General features: G+C 39.1%; 1 protein-coding gene across 1 annotated transcript in view; it reads right to left on the bottom strand.

The window, feature by feature from the left end:
- Pcdh15 (protocadherin related 15) overlaps nucleotides 1-19,950 on the bottom strand; it is a 1,187,935-nt gene that overhangs the window by 856,646 nt on the left and 311,339 nt on the right. The window contains exon 2 of the mRNA XM_057794363.1: nucleotides 16,531-16,603. The gene's annotated coding sequence lies outside the window, so the exon portion shown is untranslated. The remainder of the gene's footprint in view (nucleotides 1-16,530; nucleotides 16,604-19,950) is intronic.

The raw sequence follows: 19,950 nt of genomic DNA, 5'->3' as shown, positions 1-19,950 counted from the left end.
TAAATTTACAGCACAGCGAAGGGCTCACCTTCTTTTCAGGGTCAACCCTATGATTTTAAGGTATCCTGTAGAGACTAGCATTAAAGTTTAACCTTTCAGATCCCCAATTAAAAGTTAATTACAGCACTTATGTTCCGTACCATGTAAACTTTCACTGTGCAAAATGCATCGAGTTTCTTTTATTGGAAAATCTATGTGAGTGAATTGTATGAAAGGAAGAGGGACAGAAACTGCTTCAGGGGTTCAACTTAGATTTTTTTTGTTTCTTTAACAAATCTCTGAAACTCTCCTGATATGCATGAAACCTGTAATAATCTTTGTAAAAAAAAAAGCCTATTTCAACAAAATTTTACTATGAATTTCACAATGGAGTCTCAGCATGATTTCTTGGAATTGAAGTGAACTAGAACAAATGACAGGATTTTAAGATAAATGCTAATTACATGTGAAAAAGCAAATGAGAATCTTGCTCAGAGAAACTGTACTATTGTGGATTCAATGATGGCAGTTGTATCACCAGCTGCAGGAAAGGCAGGGTTAACTTAACTTTCTACCTTAATGCTATTGAGCTAATTGAAAGAGATACAAATACTAAAGATGTTTATTAGTAATTGGTGTAGTTCAGATACATTTTATTAGCTGGCTTATACCTGTTTAAACAAAACTAGGATACTGTTTACAACCTTCAATGAACAGTTTTAAATTTATTAAAATATATGTAAATAAATCTTAAATTTAAAAATTCTAAAATCTAAAAATTCTAGTGCTTATTGAATATTTTCCACGTAAAATATAGATTTAGTTATATTCAATGCCACCTTTAAAATCATGGATAGTTCAGCACATATGTTTGTATCAATATGCTCATGTTTATATGTATACTATCAAATTGGATATTAGGTGCCAAGATATAGTTAAAAAACAAAAGTTATAAATAATTTCTGATAAAAGCTGACTTTTTACGAGGTGCTTGATAAGAACAATCTATGTTGAAAGTGACAGAAAGAAATATTTAAAATGGGCTTGGAAACAAAAAGAAAATGTATGCTTTCATGTGAATGACAGTTCTAGGTTCCCATCAGATTGCATTTGACGCAGGAACAGAGAGAAGCGTCCTCTGTTTCTTTCTCATATGTACTCTTTTGCATTAGTTATTATGGGGAAGGTGTGGTTGCTTAGCCTCTGCTAGTTTCTGTTCCAGCTCCAGAAGCCCAAGAACTGTGACCAGATATCCTCGCTGGCTAGAAGAGCATCATAGTCTCATTTACAATCTGTGGGTAAGAGGACACTGCACATGCAGTAATGATTGGATCATGCAGTGTTCTTACAGTACAGAGGTAGTAGCAAGGTTATCAGATCATATATGAGGGAGAGAGATAGGGAGTGCAGTAGACAGTCTCCAAATTTTATCAATCCAAAGAAGTCTAGTATAGCAAAGTCTGGATTAAGGAAAAACAGTATCTATTACTTCCAAGATTTATGTAAGAAATTCTAGGCTTGCCGGGCGGTGGTGGCGCATGCCTTTAATCCCAGCACTTGGGAGGCAGAGGCAGGCGGATCTCTGTGAGTTCGAGACCAGCCTGGTCTACAGAGCTAGTTCCAGGACAGGCTCCAAAACCATAGAGAAACCCTGTCTTGAAAAAACCAAAAAAAAAAAAAAAGAAAAAAGAAAAAAGAAAAAAGAAAAAAAGAAATTCTAGGCTTTAGATACTGTTAACATGATTTCAAATCTTTATGTTGTTTAGGCTTTGGCGATCACAAATTCATATGAAATATTTGATGAATTTAGCCAATTAAAGTCTAAACTATATAGCTCTGGGAATTCTCTCAAAGAAATGTGATATTCCTTATTTTATAGTTTACTAATTTAAATGAAAAAATTCAGTCATGACAGATAACTCAATGTTGTTCGTATAGGAGGTCAGTTTGTTTGAAATAGTGTCACTGTGGGAGGGACAATTATAGGGAGGTTAATTAGCACATGTAATTGAGAAAATAGTATAAATATAGATCAAGGAAGTTAGAGTATTTTAATTAAATTAAGTACTTTTTGATGGCATAAAAATAAAAGGAAAAGCTAAATATATTTAAAAGGTTTACTATACAAAAGGTCTCACATTTTATTAGTAGTTGCCCAGAAACCAAGCACACAAATAGGGATAATGTTAATGATTTACCTAGCATACATGGAAAATCAGAATCTATGTGTTATACTTTGTAACTTTTGAATATGAATTAAAATCAAATTTGATAAGTGTTTGAGTGGTAACTGAGACTCTTAAAACCTGTATTTCATGTTAGTTGCCACTGTATGCATTCAGCCTACTGAAGAAGGTGGGCAACTCCATATTTTGAAGTCAGGCGATAGCATTTACAGAGCCAAAGTGGTGTAGATTACATAGTGGTAAGGATTCCATTGGGCATCATGAAAATTTTGCTAAATTATCTTTTAAAACTAAGAGAGAAAAATATTTTTCCAAATTTTTTTAAAGATTTAGAAACTTTGGATATGTATTTGTGTCTCTGTGTATATGTGCACGTGAGTCCAGGTGTTCCAGGAGTCCAGAAGAGGCATCTAACCCACACGAGGAGGAAGCTACAGGTGGTTGTGACATTGGCAATTGAACTTGGGTCATCCCGAAGAGCAGAAGTGCTCTTAATCACTGAGCCATCTCTCCAACCACTTATGTTTCTTATAAGACGAAATACTCAGAGGAAAGAAATGTCAATTTTTTTCAAAAGTAAAAATTTCTGTCTCTCAGTTGCAATTGCTTTATATATTAGAGTAATATTTATCATATCTCAAATCTAGAAAGAGGACTGATTTACAGAAAATTATATGTAATTACTTGGTAGTGTTGAGACAGACACTGCTTTCATATTACAGAAAGCAAAATTTAATTTATTTTTACAAAACTTCAAATATAAGAAATGTAAAATTAGAAAGAAGGGAAAGTTGAAATATAGGCTAAGTATTACCATGAAGGTTGGTGAACACTTGCAATACCAAATTAGACAGAATGAGGTAGGAGTATTGCTTTAAGTATAAGGTAATCTCAGGCAATATTTTCAATCAATCATTTTTAATATATTTTATACAGTTTTCTTTAGCATATCACTATCCCTCAACCAACTCCTCCTAGGCCCTCTCTACCCAACTTCATGTTCTTTTGGTATTTAGCATCTTGTTATCAGAATAATCATGAGGAGCAAGAATCATTATTGGCAAAACACACAAGATAGTGAGCAGCAGACATTCAATTGTTCTCAACTTATCAGTTACACATCCATGTAAGAAATAAGAAGCTAATTCTTAGGCTTCCAACAAGCTAATACTCTTGTTTTAAATTTATCCTAACATAGCCAAATTCAAAACTTATAAGAAACTAGAGCGCTGTTGTCATGTATCCATTGGTAACATAGTTTTAAGATAAAACAATGACTTCTCGAATTTTGCATGCAAATGGATGGAAATAGAAAATACTATCCTGAGTGAGGTAACCCAGACCCAAAAAGAAGATCATGGGATGTACTCACTCATAATTGGTTTCTAGCTATGGATAGGGGGCCTCTGAGTCTATAATATGTGGTCCTAAAGAAGCTAAACAAGAGGGCAAACCCAAGGAAAAACATATAGTTATCCTCCTGGCTATGGGAAGTAGACAAGAGTGCCGGGCAAAAAATTGGAATCTTGGGGGTAGGGTGGGATGGGGGTAAGAGGAGATGGAGAAAGAAAAGTGTGAAGGAGAGGATGAGGGGAACTTGGGGAAACGGGATGATTGGGGATATAGGAAGGTTGGATAGGGGAGCAGGGAAACTCATATCTTAGTTAAGGGAACCACCTAAGGGTTGGCAAGAGACTTGAACTTGGGGTGGCTACCAGATGCCCAGGGCAATGTCCCCAGTTAGTTCCTTGGGCACCTGAGGATAGGGAACCTGAAATGAACCTATCCTATAGCCATACTGATGAATATCTTGCATATCACCATAGAACCTTCATCTAGCGATGGATGGAGATAGAGACAGAGACCCACACTGGAGCACCGGACTGAGCTCCCAAGGTCCTAATGAGGAGCAGAAGGAGGGAGAACATGTACAATGAAGTCAGGACCACGAGGGGTGCACCCACCCACTGAGACAGTCGGCCGATCTTTTGGGAGCTCACCAAGGCTAGCTGGACTGTGACTTAAAAAGCATGGGATAAAACCGGACTCTCTGAACATGGCGGACAATGAGAGCTGACAAGAGGCCAAGGACAATGGCACGGGGTGTTGATCCTACTTCAGGTTCTGGCTTTGTGGGAGCCTAGACAGTTTGGATGTTCAACTTCCTAGATCTGGATGGAGGGGGGAGGACCTTGGACTTTCCACAGGGCAGGGAACCCTGACCGCTCCTGGGACTGGAGAGGGAGGAGAAGAGGAGTGGGGGGAGGGGGAGAGGGGCGGGAGGAGGGGGAGGGAAATAGGAGGCAGGGAGGAGGCGGAAAATTTTTTTTTCAATTAAAAAAAAAAGAACAAGAAAAAAAAAGAATATCACCATAAAAAAAAAAGATAAAAGTAAATCATTTTTTTAAATTAACATCGCTTCCTGTAATGTTGTGATTCATTACAAATATTACCTGGTATTTACAAAGTTCTCACTTTCAGAATATAATATTACAATTGATACCGTAGAAAAATAAATGTCTCTAATTTTTAAACAGTTTAATATTGGATAAGGGTGATTCAAGTAAGTAGATGCCTAAAAATTTACAAGAAGGAATTTGTTTACGATATGCTTCTTATCAGTAACACTGAGAGCTCAATCAAAGGGGTAAGACACCATGAGTGGAGTTCAGTACTGTAATTTTCTTGTGAATGGGAGAGAGCAGGAGTTGGGTTACCAGCATAGCTACTGAAAATCTTGTAAGAGCAGAAAATTTAACCTACTGCTGCCAATGTTGTATCCTGCCTAGTTATGTCCCATAAGCTCACTCCAAGGGATGCTGGGCCCTAGCCTGCCCACCAGGATCTTCATCATCTGTGCCCTAGCCTGGTTCCATCTGTTTGGAAGAGAGTTCCTAGGACAAGTTGCATTTTTTCAACGTAGCTGAATATTTATTCATCATTACTGCCTTTACTGATGGCAGGGGTCTGTCCTTGCTCTGGCAGAGGGAGGCTTTTATGAGTTTTCTCAAAGGTCCTCAGTGTTGTATCTAGTTTGGGCATAGCTCGAATTCTTCACTTGTTCTGTTAATAGACTATCCTGCAGCCCAGCGCCACTCCTTTCTCATTTATCTCTAACACAGTCAGCTTCAGTTCATGAAAACAGCAGGGTGTCCAGACACTGGTCCCCATAGCCTCAGTGCTGCTGCCGGCAATGTATCTGGGTATGATGCCGCAGATAAGGAAACATACGTGGCAAAATTGTCAGTCTGGGAACGCTGCAATTATGGACTTAACAAAGAAGATATCAAACACTCAGGGGGAGGAAACATACTGATGATTTTACCCATTAGGCTCCTCCAAAAAACACGTGACCTGAAATAAGTAAATCTGCGGCTCAATTTGCACATGCAGCGTGAGAAATTACAATGTAAAAGCTTAGAACATGAATCATCCCATATAGCTTTCCAATTTGATGCAGCCTCATATTGGATGGAGTCTGAAGTATGTTACTTGTATATATGCTAAGAGTTCTGAGACCAGTAACAGTTTTAAGGATTGTATAATTAAAAACAAATTATGTGTCTCTTTTCTGCCTCTCTGCCTTCTCTACCCCCTTGTCTCTCCTCTCATCTCCCCTCCCCATCTAATTGTTCTGAAGGATCGACTCCAAAGGCCTTGTGTGTGCTAAGGAAACATTGCTACTGAACCACATACCCAGTCCATTTGTAGTGCGAGTTCAAATTTCAAATGTATGAAAAAAATACTGTTGCTTCTATTTTCACTGAATATGTGATAGTTATTTTCAATAACTATGGAAAATTTTCAGATTTCAGTGTTTCAAAGGAGCCCAGAAATCTTCTAGGGTTAATGCAATGAGAGACAGAGCGAGAGCAGTCATGGGACTACCCAAGAAATTGGCTTTAAGTATAAGTTCATGAGAGTCTATGTGCAGGCCCCTGAGGCAATAAAATGTGCATGAATACAAATGAGGATGCAAGCATGGGAACAGAATTCTCCCAGAAACGTGTGCTGGGCAGGAATCCAGGGATGTGGGCATAAAAACTCTTCAAATGCCCATCCCTTTTGTCCAATAAAAAGAACTATTGTTTCTACCAATAATGCCCTACTGTGATGAGGAAGTCCAGAGCACATGCAATTCTCCAAAGCCACTATGAATGCTAGGCATCTGCCCTTGCTCAGATGGGGAGCAGGAGGAATGGCACGAGGGAAAGTGAGTCACCCCAAAGCCACGATTGCCATCCTCACAGGCATGCACCCTAGGCTTGGCTCTGTAACTGCGTATATGAGTTATCATAAAAGATGGAATAAGGAAAGTAATCCCCACTAACCTAACCATCCTGTGATCATCTGCGAGCCAATAAAAATCAATGCCAGGCTTTCCCAAGATTCCAGGGTACGGAGATCTGGATAACTTTTCCAAGCATTACATCAACTGTTATCCTAGCCTTCCCCAGAATCCCCTGGAAGACAGTACATTCTATTTCCTAGAATGATATCATCTGTGAGTTCTACTTTCCCCAGTATCACCAGGGGGACGGGAAGGTGCTATTCTCAGAATGAGTGCTCTGGCTTCTACAGATGACTTTGCTCCTTCTACTAAATAAAACTTTAGCTGGGTTGCCTGCTGTGTTTGTCTATAAACTCATATTGATGAGCTCAAGAACCTGCACAGAAAGAGATATGATCTCCCCGGCTCACTGCATCTACAGCATCATAAAGAATACAATACGCTTTTAAGAGAAGTAAAAAAATAACCAATGTCAAGTGAAAATAATAGGAACAAACTCTTCAATAAAGAGAATTAAATGTTGCTGTGTTTTTAGAGATTGGACTGTTGATGTTCAGTATGCTTAGAAATTAATTCAAGGGAATTCAGATGGGACCCACTCCCCTGTTTAATAGGGACATGGAAGCAAAGAGGATATCTTTGCTTTCCATACTGGAAACAGACAGTATGGAGGACTCCTTGTAATGTGGCAAAGACCACTCTGAATTAGAGTCTTAGTGGATACTTGGACATAGGTATTGAAAATAAATTTTTCTTCCCGTAAAATCCACAATATGAGTAAACACATGTAAGTATTTTTGGGATACACTGTTAACATTCTGCCTCTGATCAATTCCTTTTAAGCCAATATATCAAGTCAATATGAAATATCCATGGGAAGCCACTTCCCCTTCTCTGCCAATGGGACTCATCATTAAAGCAATTCCTCTCAGACCCAGCCAAGTGAGTTCATCCACTGACATGCTTTGAGTCAGGGTTGGTGACGACCTTCTTTCAAAACCATTGATTCTCCTTAGATCTATGGCAACAAAATGGGACAGGTTTGTTCTTAGCAGGAAGAAAAGAAGAAGCAGTATGTCAACATTGAGATGTATCAGAAATGTACAGGCTATGCTATTACAAGATAATTTGTGGGGGCTTCACAGTAAAATAGGTCAACCTGACACAGGAAAGGTGAAGTATGTATTCAATGCTAGGAGAAAGTGTGTCAAAATAACAAGAACAGTTATTATAAAATTATAATTCTATGTCTGTGAATGTTTACTTTTTCTCTGCATCAGAATTTTTTCTGTTTTCCATTTTCTTTTGTTACTAATAAAAATGTAAGATTGACAAAAATTAATAAAATGAGTTTGGACATATATGAAATTATACAAAATCTAATCTTTTGTATACCATTCTAAATTGATTATATTTTGACCCTGAGCTTTCCAGGAAAACAATGTGAAAACATAAGGTAAGAACTATTATCTGTGGGCGTGTGCAAGAACAAATTTTATAAACTCAGGGATCATTTGATAAAAAAAAAGAGGGATAATGGGATGATGGGATAATAGATTGGTACTTGTTGGTACTTGTGAGTTATTGTTTTGAGACAAATATATTGGTATCGATTCTTATATATTGATAGAAAGTGAAATTATATTGGCTATTGTATGCATGCATGTTTCTACCTCTGTTTAAAACATTTTTTATGTATTGACAAATATTGTATTGATATATATATATTGTATATATTTACCATATTGCAGTGTACATTTCTACCTCTGATTAAGATACTTATATATTGTTTGTGTATTGATATATAGTTACCATATTGCAATGTATATTTGTACATTGTTTATATTTGGAGGTCATTGTCCTCATTTGCTTCACAGACGTTTATTGTCTTAGTCTTTAAGTTAGATAGGTATTGAGAAATATATAGATCAATAGTATTCTAAGTTTGTCATTTAGAATTAGACTAATCAGGTTCTTTAGATACATAGGGATTATATTCAGTATAGATAGATAATCTTCAACCTCTTCAAAGAGCTGTAGAAAATGGCCTTTAATCTAACTCAGAGTTTTGTGGTAGTGAGACACAATTGCTCCTGGCAACACCGCTCTATTCCCAAGAGAATGTTGAGCACCAAAGACACTCCACCTGGAGCCTTTCTTCTTGGCTGAACTGGCCTTTGGGCAAAGAAATGCCCATACCTCAACCACTGACAGAAATACAGAGTATCCGTGAATGGAAAAAACAGGACTGTCATATCCTGCCAAGACAGGGTAAGATGGTTTTGACAAGTTTCTTGCCTTTGAAAATGGTATGTCAGTTGTGTTAGGCCTTAGCCAAAGTTGGTTGCTTCAACGATGCAAACGTGACCTTGGGTGATTGCCCAGGTAGCTAGTTGTCTCTGTGATTTGTTGCATGTTTTGGAAGTTGTTTGATTGCACTTCCTAATTACTCAGGTAACATTATTTCCCTTCTCAGATCTTCAATGGAGTTGAAGACTATATAAATGTAGTTACTTTCCACTCATGACTTGGCCAAGCTATTTATTATACGTATATTTATTTACATATATTTATTTATGCCTGCAGAATGTCTGCTTTAGGGGCAAAACTTTGTGTTTTAGCAACTCCAGTTACAACTCTGGGACTTTACCTGTAAAAATGTCTCCCCAGAGAGCTTGCCAGTGGTGAGGGAAAAGTCCATTCAGTGGTTAAGGCTGAGTCAAGTCTGATGTCACAGTACCCTGACTATGCCACTAAAAAGTCACAAGTCCTAAAATGATTTGTAAAATTTAGCTGCTATAAATACTTCAAAGCAGAGATTACATATTATTGATTTTTAACAATGGTCTAGAATATATATATATACTTTCTACTAAGGTGCGTCCATCTGACATGGGCATTACTCATGCTAGAGAGAAAGCTTAATCATCGCATCAAAGAGTTCAAGGAGGGGGTGCAGGAGCCCTAACAAATGCACCCAGTAAACCCAGAGGAACTCTTGCTTCCCAGAAGTTGTGACAATGACCTCATATGTATTATAATGAACATCTAAAAGTCCACAATGCAATCCATGGACATGGCCAAATTAACTGCAGTTGGGAAACATGTATGAGAACCTTTGCTGTCAGAATTATTGGGACACATTAAGAAAATACCTATTATGAGAAGAATTAGTGCCAGTCACCATGACAAGTTAGTAAATAACCTGGGAAAACCCTGGATGGTTTGATAGGGTTTGATGATTGTATTTTATAGAATATGACACCATTAGGTCCCCCATTCTTTCTGGCAGCTTTTTGAATTATTTGAATTCTCTATGAAGTACTATTAAATGGTGCTCAGAGAAAGATAACTGGCTCTTTGTTGTTGTTGCTTCATGAGTTAGACTCCAGATATCTCCTTGTGGGCATAATGTGGCTTCCTACAGGAGTGGGATGGACCTCACTTTCTGACACTTTCTCGGTTTGTTTCCAACATCTGCAGCCTGGGCTTGGTGGCCACTGGAAACCTTGACTGGATGATGGTGAGTTTCTTCCAGATGTGGAGAGTCATCATTGTTTAGTTTAGTTAGGAAGCACAGCTGGTGTGATGGGCTGCTTCTAGGGTAAATGTGTTAGAGGAAGTTGGTGGCCTAAATATTTGACTCTGCAAAAAACATTTAACACTGAGAGTGAACATTCCTTTCAGTGATGATGAGGGTGGTCTTAAAGGAACATCACTTAGTGCTTGGCCAATCCTTGCCTGAAGTTTAAAGCAGAATTCTAGAAATTCTGACCTGGAAGTAAATTAATTTACCTTAACATTTATGCCAACTTGAGTAATATTTTATTTTCACTTTAAGATATCTCAATCATATGTGAAAATAGGCATTATTTAGTATTAAATGTTTAACAAGTTAACTGAGTGTATAACATATGATAATCATTAATCTATTTTATTCTTGATTAACAATAATTCATATTTAAAATAATGCACAAATATTTAACATTATATATTCCTTTGGGAATAAATACTTCATAGTTCGTAGAATTGCTATATTTTAATTAGTGGAAATACGTGCCAGATATGATTTTGTGATATAATCTGTGAACATCAATTTGAGAGTCTTTTGAAATGTGAGTACAGACAGATATAATATTTAAGTGACAGATGGTGGGTGGAGCAGAATATCATTAATATTCTACATTTCATATATCTCCATCACTCCTCCTAAGAAAGGACTTTCATTTCACTTCTAGTGACCCCTCCAAATCAGATCACTTAGTGACCACCTTCCAAGGCAGAAGTGCGTTCCAAGGCCAGGCAGTATCTTCTTGATATCTAAACCTCATTGTTCACACAAACTAAATGACAGCCAATTACATCTGATGGGCTTTCAGAGCGTCTGGGGTCAGATGAAAGCCTAGGAAGTGAGAAACGTGTGGAATCATTAGCAACATAGCACCTGACATTGTGGCTGCAGGCTGGGAAACATATGAGCTGCATCAGGGAAACTGTCAGACCCCTTGGTTATTTCTCTAGACTTTACCTCTCAAAGACAACGAAGGGTGATCTCCATGTGGGTTTACATGTGCTTGTGTGTGTGTATAGCATACAGAAGGAAAGGAGAAAGAACTGGTTGTATGGGTGGGAGAAGAAAACCTCTAGTGATTTGTTGTTGATGAGGCAATTGTAAAAATACCACCTCATTGGGGCCTTGTAGCAGAACCACACAGTGTGAAGGACAACTATGATTATTCTCATTTCAAAAGTGATGAAAGAGGCAGGAGTCCTGTGTGGCTAAATGACTTTAATAGAGCCAAATGGCCCATAAATGGTGGATTTGGGATTATATTTCAGATCTTTGGACTGCAAATCCCTCTGAAGTCTTATTCCATTTTGCAGTTATAATGCACCACTCATAAATAAGTATTAAATCTCAAAAGATGCTAATACAGTTTCATATGGAGATGCTATTGAATATTTTATAACATCCCTCTCTGACAGGAACGTCTGGTGCCACTTAGATCTGACACACCTTCGCTTTTCTTCTCTCAAAAGACAATTGATTTTTTCTCTCTTTCCACAAATTTATTGTACTATATTTATCAGTCTGTGGAATGGATATGATACTGATTGGCTAAAATCATCTTTCACATTTCTGAAAAATCTCAAAAAATACTTCACAATTCCTGCAGGAACCTATTTGTATCATTTGTTGTGTATTAACCAATGAAAGTAACACATAGACAAATGACCCTCCTCCATCAATCATTGCCCTTCTCTGCTTCAGCATGAAGGATAAAAATGAAGGTTTCTTTGCTCTTCCGTGAAGACATGGTCAGGTGCTCCATTTCTGAACCATAAAATACAAGTGGAAAGGCATGTTGCCGTCACTGGGATGTTTGGTTCTTCCAGAGGGTAAAGGGTCACATTCTTGGAACAGCCCTTTTCTTTTTCTCAGTTCAAATTGTCACAGGGCTGGGAAGGGAGCAGCATCCTGAACCTCAACAGCCACTGTAGGCAGCTGGACACTTTGACATCATTAAATACAGCAATAGCCATCAATTCTGTGTCAGTCTTCTTAGAGAGCAGAGGCTGCAGGATGCTGCAGGATGCTGCAATCTACAGAGTTACATTCCTTCAATAATGGGATAGCCATGCAAGACTGTATGTTCCCTGAATGTTCCCAATGACTGTAGCCTGTAGCACCCTAAAAATACCATATCAGTGACATAATTAGACACTGTGAACATGTGCCCTCATTGCTTCCTTCCTCACAGACTGCCTTGAGCTCACCCTGCTGGCATTCTTCACAACCTGGCCTTCCTTTCAGGTACCTTCCTGACTTGGCACATCAGATTCCCCTGGCTAGAACCTACTGGTTGTCAGAGAAACACCTCTGCAAAATGATTATCTGCCCCTGTGCAGAGTGTCCTTCCCAGAATCCTCTCTGTTGTGGCACAGTCTGCTGAAATCTAGTAAAAGCTTTCAATTAAACATTACCTACTATTATTGTGGAAGTTGGGCCTGTCACAGTGTGTATGCTGAGACCAGAGGAAAATTAACAGTAACTGGTTTTCTCCTTCAATACGTGGGCTCTGGGGATCCGCCTCTGGTTGTCAAGCTTGACTTAAAACTCCTTCACCTGATGAGCCACCTTGCCAGCCCATTCTTTTCAAATTAACCTGGAACAATGTTTTTTACATGAAGGCTTGCCTTATTCCTACTCCAAATCTTCTTTTCCTTTTAATATCCTTAGAAAGATTCTCTACTGATGTGTGTGTGTGTGTGTGCGCGCACACACACACGCACACACACACATGGTTTTAGTATCACAAGCTTCATTGTAGTCTCCTCTGTATTCCTTGCAAACTTCCAATCATGACTCCTGGCTGAACCTGCCGCTCCCTGAGAATGGGATGCACCTTTGAGGTGTTCTGCTAACCACAGGAACAAGGATGGTCTGGAGGCCCCAGTCACCAGGTCACAGAGTTGATTTTTCTGCAGAAACTGATTCCCAGCATTATTTTTTCCCCTTTGTGGTTACACAGTACCCCAGAATGTTAGTATAGCCGTAAGCATGGATTTCCTGCTCAGCTTAAGTATCAGGAAGTTTTCTCTTATGAATGCAGGATGATTTTTCTTTCAGTATAGACACTTCAAGAGTTCCCTCTGCTTATAGTTCACAGGTAAAGAAAATACAGCACACAGCTTGATTCCAGCCCTCGGCGGCCATGGTAAAGTGTTTCTAGGACACAGCCGTACTCATTTGTAGAGATTCAGTGGTGCATTTTTATAAATCATGTGGCTAGTTTAACCCCAGAGGGAGTGTCTTCTTTGTCAAAGGGGAGCAGGGAGAGAAGATGCTGAAGCTTACAGTGGCCTTGGAGTCAGAGCCCTCCTTACATCGGTATCTCTCACAGGTTGATACAATCCAAGCTAATACAGAAGAAAACATCAGAGAACTCTAGGACCTGCAGCCCACAGTATGGCTGTGTCAAGGCCTCAGTCCACCATTTCATATAAAACTCTGTGGTTGTCTTATTTTGTTTTATCAGTTTGTTATCCTTGACTAGTTAGGATAACTGAGAAAACAAGCGCTAATACTTATTGATGCAAATTATTTAAACCATTTATGTTTTATGTAGATTTATCACAGTGATTATAACGTGATTTTAAAGAGTTAAAGAAGATATTTAATCTGCTATGATCTAAAATGTTAACTAACGTATTATCTATAAAGGAAAGAGAACTCTTCGGGAGGTTAAGTAATTGAAGCATTTATCAGAGAGGTTTCTGTACTGCCACTGACCTCTCTCTCCTAAACTGTGTCTTCCTAATTGGCCACTTAATGGTGCCTAGAAATACAACAACTGCTCAAGGAAAAATTTTCTTTGTATTAAGGTCAAAAAAAAAGAAGCCCGAATATCTTGCAAAGAGGAAGCTATCACGCATTTTATATTTTATGACATTAATTACATCTAATATGTATTTACCCAATGACCTTGGCTTTTTTTAGACAACCTCTAACATACACCTACCACAAATGCAGAGTGAAAAGGCACATGGGATACATGATAAACATCATCATTCATCATTTTTCGCACAGAATTTAAAGGCCCATAAACCTTCATGGGAGAAGTAGTTTGGTGAAGGCCCTTCAGTTGAGAAGGTGTGCCTGCCTCTCTGGTTCCATTTTTATGATTTTATTTTTAATTGTATGTAGATCTCTCTGTCTCTTTCTCTGTCTCTCTCTACCTCTGTGTGTGTGTGTGTGTGTGTGCATGTGAGTGTGTGTGTGCATGTGCACATGTGTGCACATGACTGCAGTGTACTTGGAAGCCAAAGTAAGTTGCTGGATCCCTGGAGCTGGAGTTGGAGGTGGTTGTGAAGCTCTATGAGCATGCTCGTAAACATAACTCGGTAAGAGCAGCAAGCATTTAACTGCTGGTTCATCCTTTAGCTCTTGTTCATCTGCTTCTGTACCAGTCAAGTCAGCCACGTTCCTACACCTGCAAACGTAGGACCTTATAATTCACAAATACTATTTAAAGATGATAAGGTATCAATGATATCTTCTAATCTGAGTTGCCTGTGACAATTAGCTAAGAACTTGCTGGGAACTCTATAAGCACCAATAATTTTTAGGCCACAGATTTGTCTCTTTTTCGATACATTTTTCATTTCTCTTCATTTCTTGTGATCTTTTGAATAGAAAGCCGATCTGAAATATATTATTGTCTGGGACTGTACATATTCTCCCATAAGGAACAGAAGTTACAGTTGTAACTTGAAGCTTAATTTACCTGCATTCATTATTCAAATAAGGGCAGCCAATATTCTAAAGTACTGTAGATTTTTTAAATTGAATATATGAGTACTAGATGAGGTATTTCAAATCTTTACCTTCAAAATTTTATCCATCCTCCTATGAAGCAGCATTCTCACGATTTGGTGGCCTTATTTGTTTAATAGGCAATACGTTTAATCATTAATTTGGTGGTGCGTAAAGGTGATTTAAGCCAAATTTAGATTTTTTTCATTGCAAAGTGACAAAGTATATTTACATGCATTACAAAGAATGAAGAGATGTGCTGACTTTTTATGTAATGAAGAGTGACTCCAGCAAGCTAACATCTGCATGACCTCAAACATCAAAAATATTCTGCGGTGAGGACATGAGAATATCCCTCCCATGATTTCCCTACTTAGCACATTACACAGGGTATAACTTCAGAAAAATCCTGCCTGTTCTACTTGAGTGATTATAGAATAGAAAAACAAAGAGAAAACTATTTTTAGGTTGTGTTTACAGCTATTTGAAATATTTAAAACTGAAAAAAATTTTAATAATTATTTTTTAGATAACACATATTTTTAATTTTTAATGAACTATTTTCTTTTTAATTATGTGTGTGTGTCTGCGTAGGATCACCACATGAGTACAGCACTCACTGAAGTCAGAAAACTTCTGATTCCATGGAGCTGGAGTAACTGATAGTTGTTTGTTGCCTGAGGTGGGCAGTGGGAATGGACTTGAGTCCTCTGAATGAGCAGTCTGTCTTCTCTCTTAATTGTTGAACCTTCATTTCCACCCCTGAGCACAGGTGTTTACATAGTGCCAGCTAGCTCGTGACAACATGGTAGCTGCTGAAAATGAATTGGAAGACAGTAGACAGTGTGCTTGCCCGGGAGCCACATGGTGCTTTAAACAAGAACGGGGAATCAGAGGAGGTGCCAGCCTTGTGAAGCCGTCTGTATGTGTATCATATGTTGCAAATTATAATTATCTCTTTGTATGTTCTATTTCCTGAAGTACTATATCCCAACCTTCAGTGAGTCATTTAATTATAAATTTTGCTCATGACTACTGTGGTTTGGTTTAAATACTCTATTTCTTCATTCATTTCTGTAAGGGTTTATCTGATTCTATTTCTGTTGATTTAAGTCACTAAGTGACAAGTAGGCTCGTCCTCTCTTATCCCATGGATGCTGCTCCTGGTCAAATTTTATCTTAATTCCCCTTGTATGTTTCTGAAGTCCTAAAGGTATTTCTGCAACGGAAGCATAAGCCTGATCTCAGAAACATACACCAGGACATTGACTTCATCCAGAAAAATCCAAGTTGTACCTATAACCCTTAGCTGTGGTTTCTGTGAACCAACCAGATTCAAAAGGAACATTGGGCCAGACAGTTCTTTGGCACTGTGTGATAGATGCAAGGTTTCTCATACGTTACCACTGGGATAGTCTCCAAGAGAATGACCCAATCAATGGAGAATAATAAATCTAAACACAGTTGAAGGCTTGCCTATTCTGAACATACTGTAGTAGAAAGCCTCGATATTTCACTCTTCTAGAGAAAGAGTTTTACAAACACTTTCATTAGCTCCCTTTTCTTCTTCCTGGCTTAGACGCCGCAGATAAAAATAAATCTGCTTAAAGATTTTTGAATGGTACTCACTAATTAAATTGTAGGCACGGTGAATAAATTTAATGGGAAATACCAGTCCAAGGACTGTTTTTGTTTTTCTAAGCGGGAGACAAAGTACATGAAGGTTCCAACTCTATGGATCAGTAATCATGACTCACCTTGCTGTCTTGTCTGTCTGCCCTCACTGACACTTGACTTCAGCCTTCTGTAATGACAGGTGCTTCCATAATCCTAAAGAGAGAAGGTTACGGATCAGTGGCACGATAAAACACAAACTTGCTAGGTACAGGATAAAAAAACTACTTATTTGTGTACCTGTTACATTTGTGATTGAGACAAAGTGCTACAGACATGATGCACAAACATTAGCCTCCTAAGCACAAAGTTTGAATACGGAAACGGTGGGTCCCCTTATTGGAAACTTGGCCCAGGGTGTTTGGGCTGTCACCCAAGTTCTAGAGTATGTTAGTACTTAGAAAATGAACATTTACTTCACACTAAACACCTTGGTAAGACAAGAGTCTCTCTATCCCTCATGAAGTATCACAGAATAAGTTCTTAAGAAAATCTTTTTTTTTTTTTTTGCTTTGGATAGCTTTTTTATTTGTTTCCCAATTCAGTTTTAGACTATTATTTCAATTATGGTGAAAAGGTGCTTTGGAATTTTTTTTTTTTTTTTTACTTAAAATTTCCAACTGCTCCCCGTTTCCCATTTCCCTCCCCCTCCTCCCACATATTGCCCCCTCCCCCCGCTCCCCTCTCCCTATCCCCACTCCACTTCTCCTCCCCCTAGTCCACTCCCCCTCCCTCTCGATACTGAAGAGCAGTCCAAATTCCCTGCTCTACAGGAAGACCAAGGTCCTCCCACTTCTATCTAGGTCCAGGAAGGTGAGCATCCAAACAGGCTACGCTCCCACAAAGCCAGTTCATGTATTAGGATCGAAACCTAGTGCCATTGTCCTTGGCTTCTCATCAGCCTTCATTGTCCGCCTTGTTCAGAGAGTCCAGTTTCAACCCATGCTTATTCAGTCCCAGTCCAGCTGGCCTTGGAGAGCTCCCAATAGATCATTTCCACTGTCACAGTGGGTGGGTGCACGCCTCGTGGTCCTGATTTCCTTGCTCATGTTCTCCCTCCTTCTGCTCCTCATTTGGACCTTAAGAGCTCAGACGGTTGATCCAAATTGGGTCTCTGTCTCTATCTCGATCCATCGCCAGATGAAAGTTCCTGTGCCATTCTCCTTGGCCTCTCGTCAGCTCTCATTGTCCACCACATTCAGAGAGTCCGGTTTTATCCCATGTTTTTTTCAGTAGCAGTCCAGCTGGCCTTGGTGAGCTCCCAATAGATCGGCCCCCCTGTCTCAGTGGTTGGGTGCACCCCTCATGGTCCTGACTTCCTTGTTCATGTTCTCTCTCCTTCTGCTCCTCATTATAACCTTGTGCAAATCAAAACAACTTTGAGATATCATCTTACACCTGTCAGAATGGCTAAAATCAAAAACACCAAGGATAGCCTCTGCTGGAGAGGTTGTGGAGAAAGGGGTACCCTCATCCATTGCTGGTGGGACTGCAAACTTGTGCAACCACTTTGGAAATCAGTGTGGCGGTTTCTCAGAAAAATTGGGATCAACCTACCCCTGGACCCAGCAATAGCACTCTTGGGAATATACCCAAGAGATGCCCTAGCATATGACAAAAGCATTTGTCCAACTATGTTCATAGCAGCATTATTTGTAATAGCCAGAACCTGGAAGCAACCTAGATGCCCTTCAATAGAAGAATGGATGAAGAAAGTGTGGAATATATATACATTAGAGTACTACTCTGCGGTAAAAAACAATGACTTCTCGAATTTCGCATGCAAATTGATGGTAATAGAAAATACGATCCTGAGTGAGGTAACCCAGACCCAAAAAGAAGATCATGGAATGTACTCACTCATAATTGGTTTCTAGCCATGGATAGGGGCCACTGAGTCTATAATTTGTGATCCTAAAGAAGCTAAACAAGAGGGTAAACCCAAGGAAAAACATATAGATATCCTCCCAGCTATGGGAAATAGACAAGATTGATCGGCAAAAAATGGGAATCTTGGGGGGTGGGGTGGGATGTGGATGAGGGGAGATGGGGAGAGAAAAGTGTGAAGGAGAGGATGAGGGGAACTGGGGGAATCGGGGTGATTGGGTGTAAAGGAAGGTTGGATGGGGGAGCAGGGAAACTCATACCTTAGTTAAGGGAGCCACCTAAGGGTTGGCAAGAGACTTGAACCTGGAATGGCTACCAGAAGCCCAGGGCAATGTCCCCAGTTAGTTCATTGGGGCACCTGAGGATAGGGAACCTGAAATGAACCTATCCTATAATCATACTGATGAATATCTTGCATATCGCCATAGAACCTTCATCTAGTGATGGATGGAGATAGAGACAGAGACCCACACTGGAGCACCGGACTGAGCTCCCAAGGTTAAGAAAATCTTTAAACATACTGTTTGGTCCGCAGATTGAAGAAAAGTATTTCAACACCATGAGCCTTCCCTCTGAGGCAGGAGCCTGTTAATACCAAGTGATTGCTTAGCATATGAAGGACCTTGGCGTCATCCTCAGGACCAGCAAAAGTTTTTTTTTTTTAATAAAGTACTTTGAGTTTAATTATTTTGATTATTTTATTTTTAATTATGCGGTGTGTGTGTGTGTGTGTGTGTGTATTGGTGGGCATGTGTTGTGAGTACGCTACCTGAGGATGCCAAAAGAGACTTATGGTTCTTGGTGTGCCGCCACAGGGGTCCTGAGACTGGAACCTAAGCAGCTCTCTCCGGGCCCTCTGTCTGAAAATTTTATCATATGCCACTATTATCACAATGTCAATTTTTTTAAATAGATCGTTTGAGGAAGGAGAAAGAAACTGTTTGTTACAATAAATTGTTGAATCAAGGCACTTTAGCTCTTATTTATTATGAATATTATCATTGTTATTTATTATTATTATCGGGATATGGTCTTCTCAAAATTACAGAACCTAACTGAAATCATCATACATCTTATGTAAATATCAGAAATTGTTACAGTGGTGGATGAAAAACCCTGTATTTTGTCTTCAGCACATGACTTTCTCTGTGTATGTGAAAAAAAAAAAAAAAGCTAATTCCTAGCTGCTGTAATTACTTACCAGCCTCCTTCACTAAACACAAGTGCTCATCCCGTGAGGACACAACAGGGTTTTCTTTCAGATTGAGAGCATGTTCAAATGAAGGTGGTTTTTGTTGTTGGGCTTTTGTTGAGTTTTAAGCAGTGTACTTAGAACAAGCTAAGGCACATAAATTTACTGGCAGCTACTAAGAGAGCAGTTTTGTGGCTGGAAGAATTCATTCAAGACATTCCTGAGAGGAAAGTGACCACTTTGCATAGTGCTGTGCGTAGTGAATGGCCGCTCCACAGTGCCTGGGTGCTGAGTCATAATGAGGCTTGTTCCAAGTCTCAAAGGCCTTCTGAAGCTGCGAATGTGACAATCGCTCCGCGGAATCATTTTCTGCACGCTTCAAGAACACACATCTACTCATTACCTCTTCCTGCTGAGAGAGCTC

The sequence above is a fragment of the Chionomys nivalis genome, chromosome 19, assembly GCF_950005125.1.
Source record: "Chionomys nivalis chromosome 19, mChiNiv1.1, whole genome shotgun sequence".
Lineage (NCBI taxonomy): Eukaryota > Metazoa > Chordata > Mammalia > Rodentia > Cricetidae > Chionomys > Chionomys nivalis.
The sequence above is the reverse complement of the archived record's forward strand: the minus strand, read 5'-3'. Positions and strand labels throughout refer to the sequence as shown.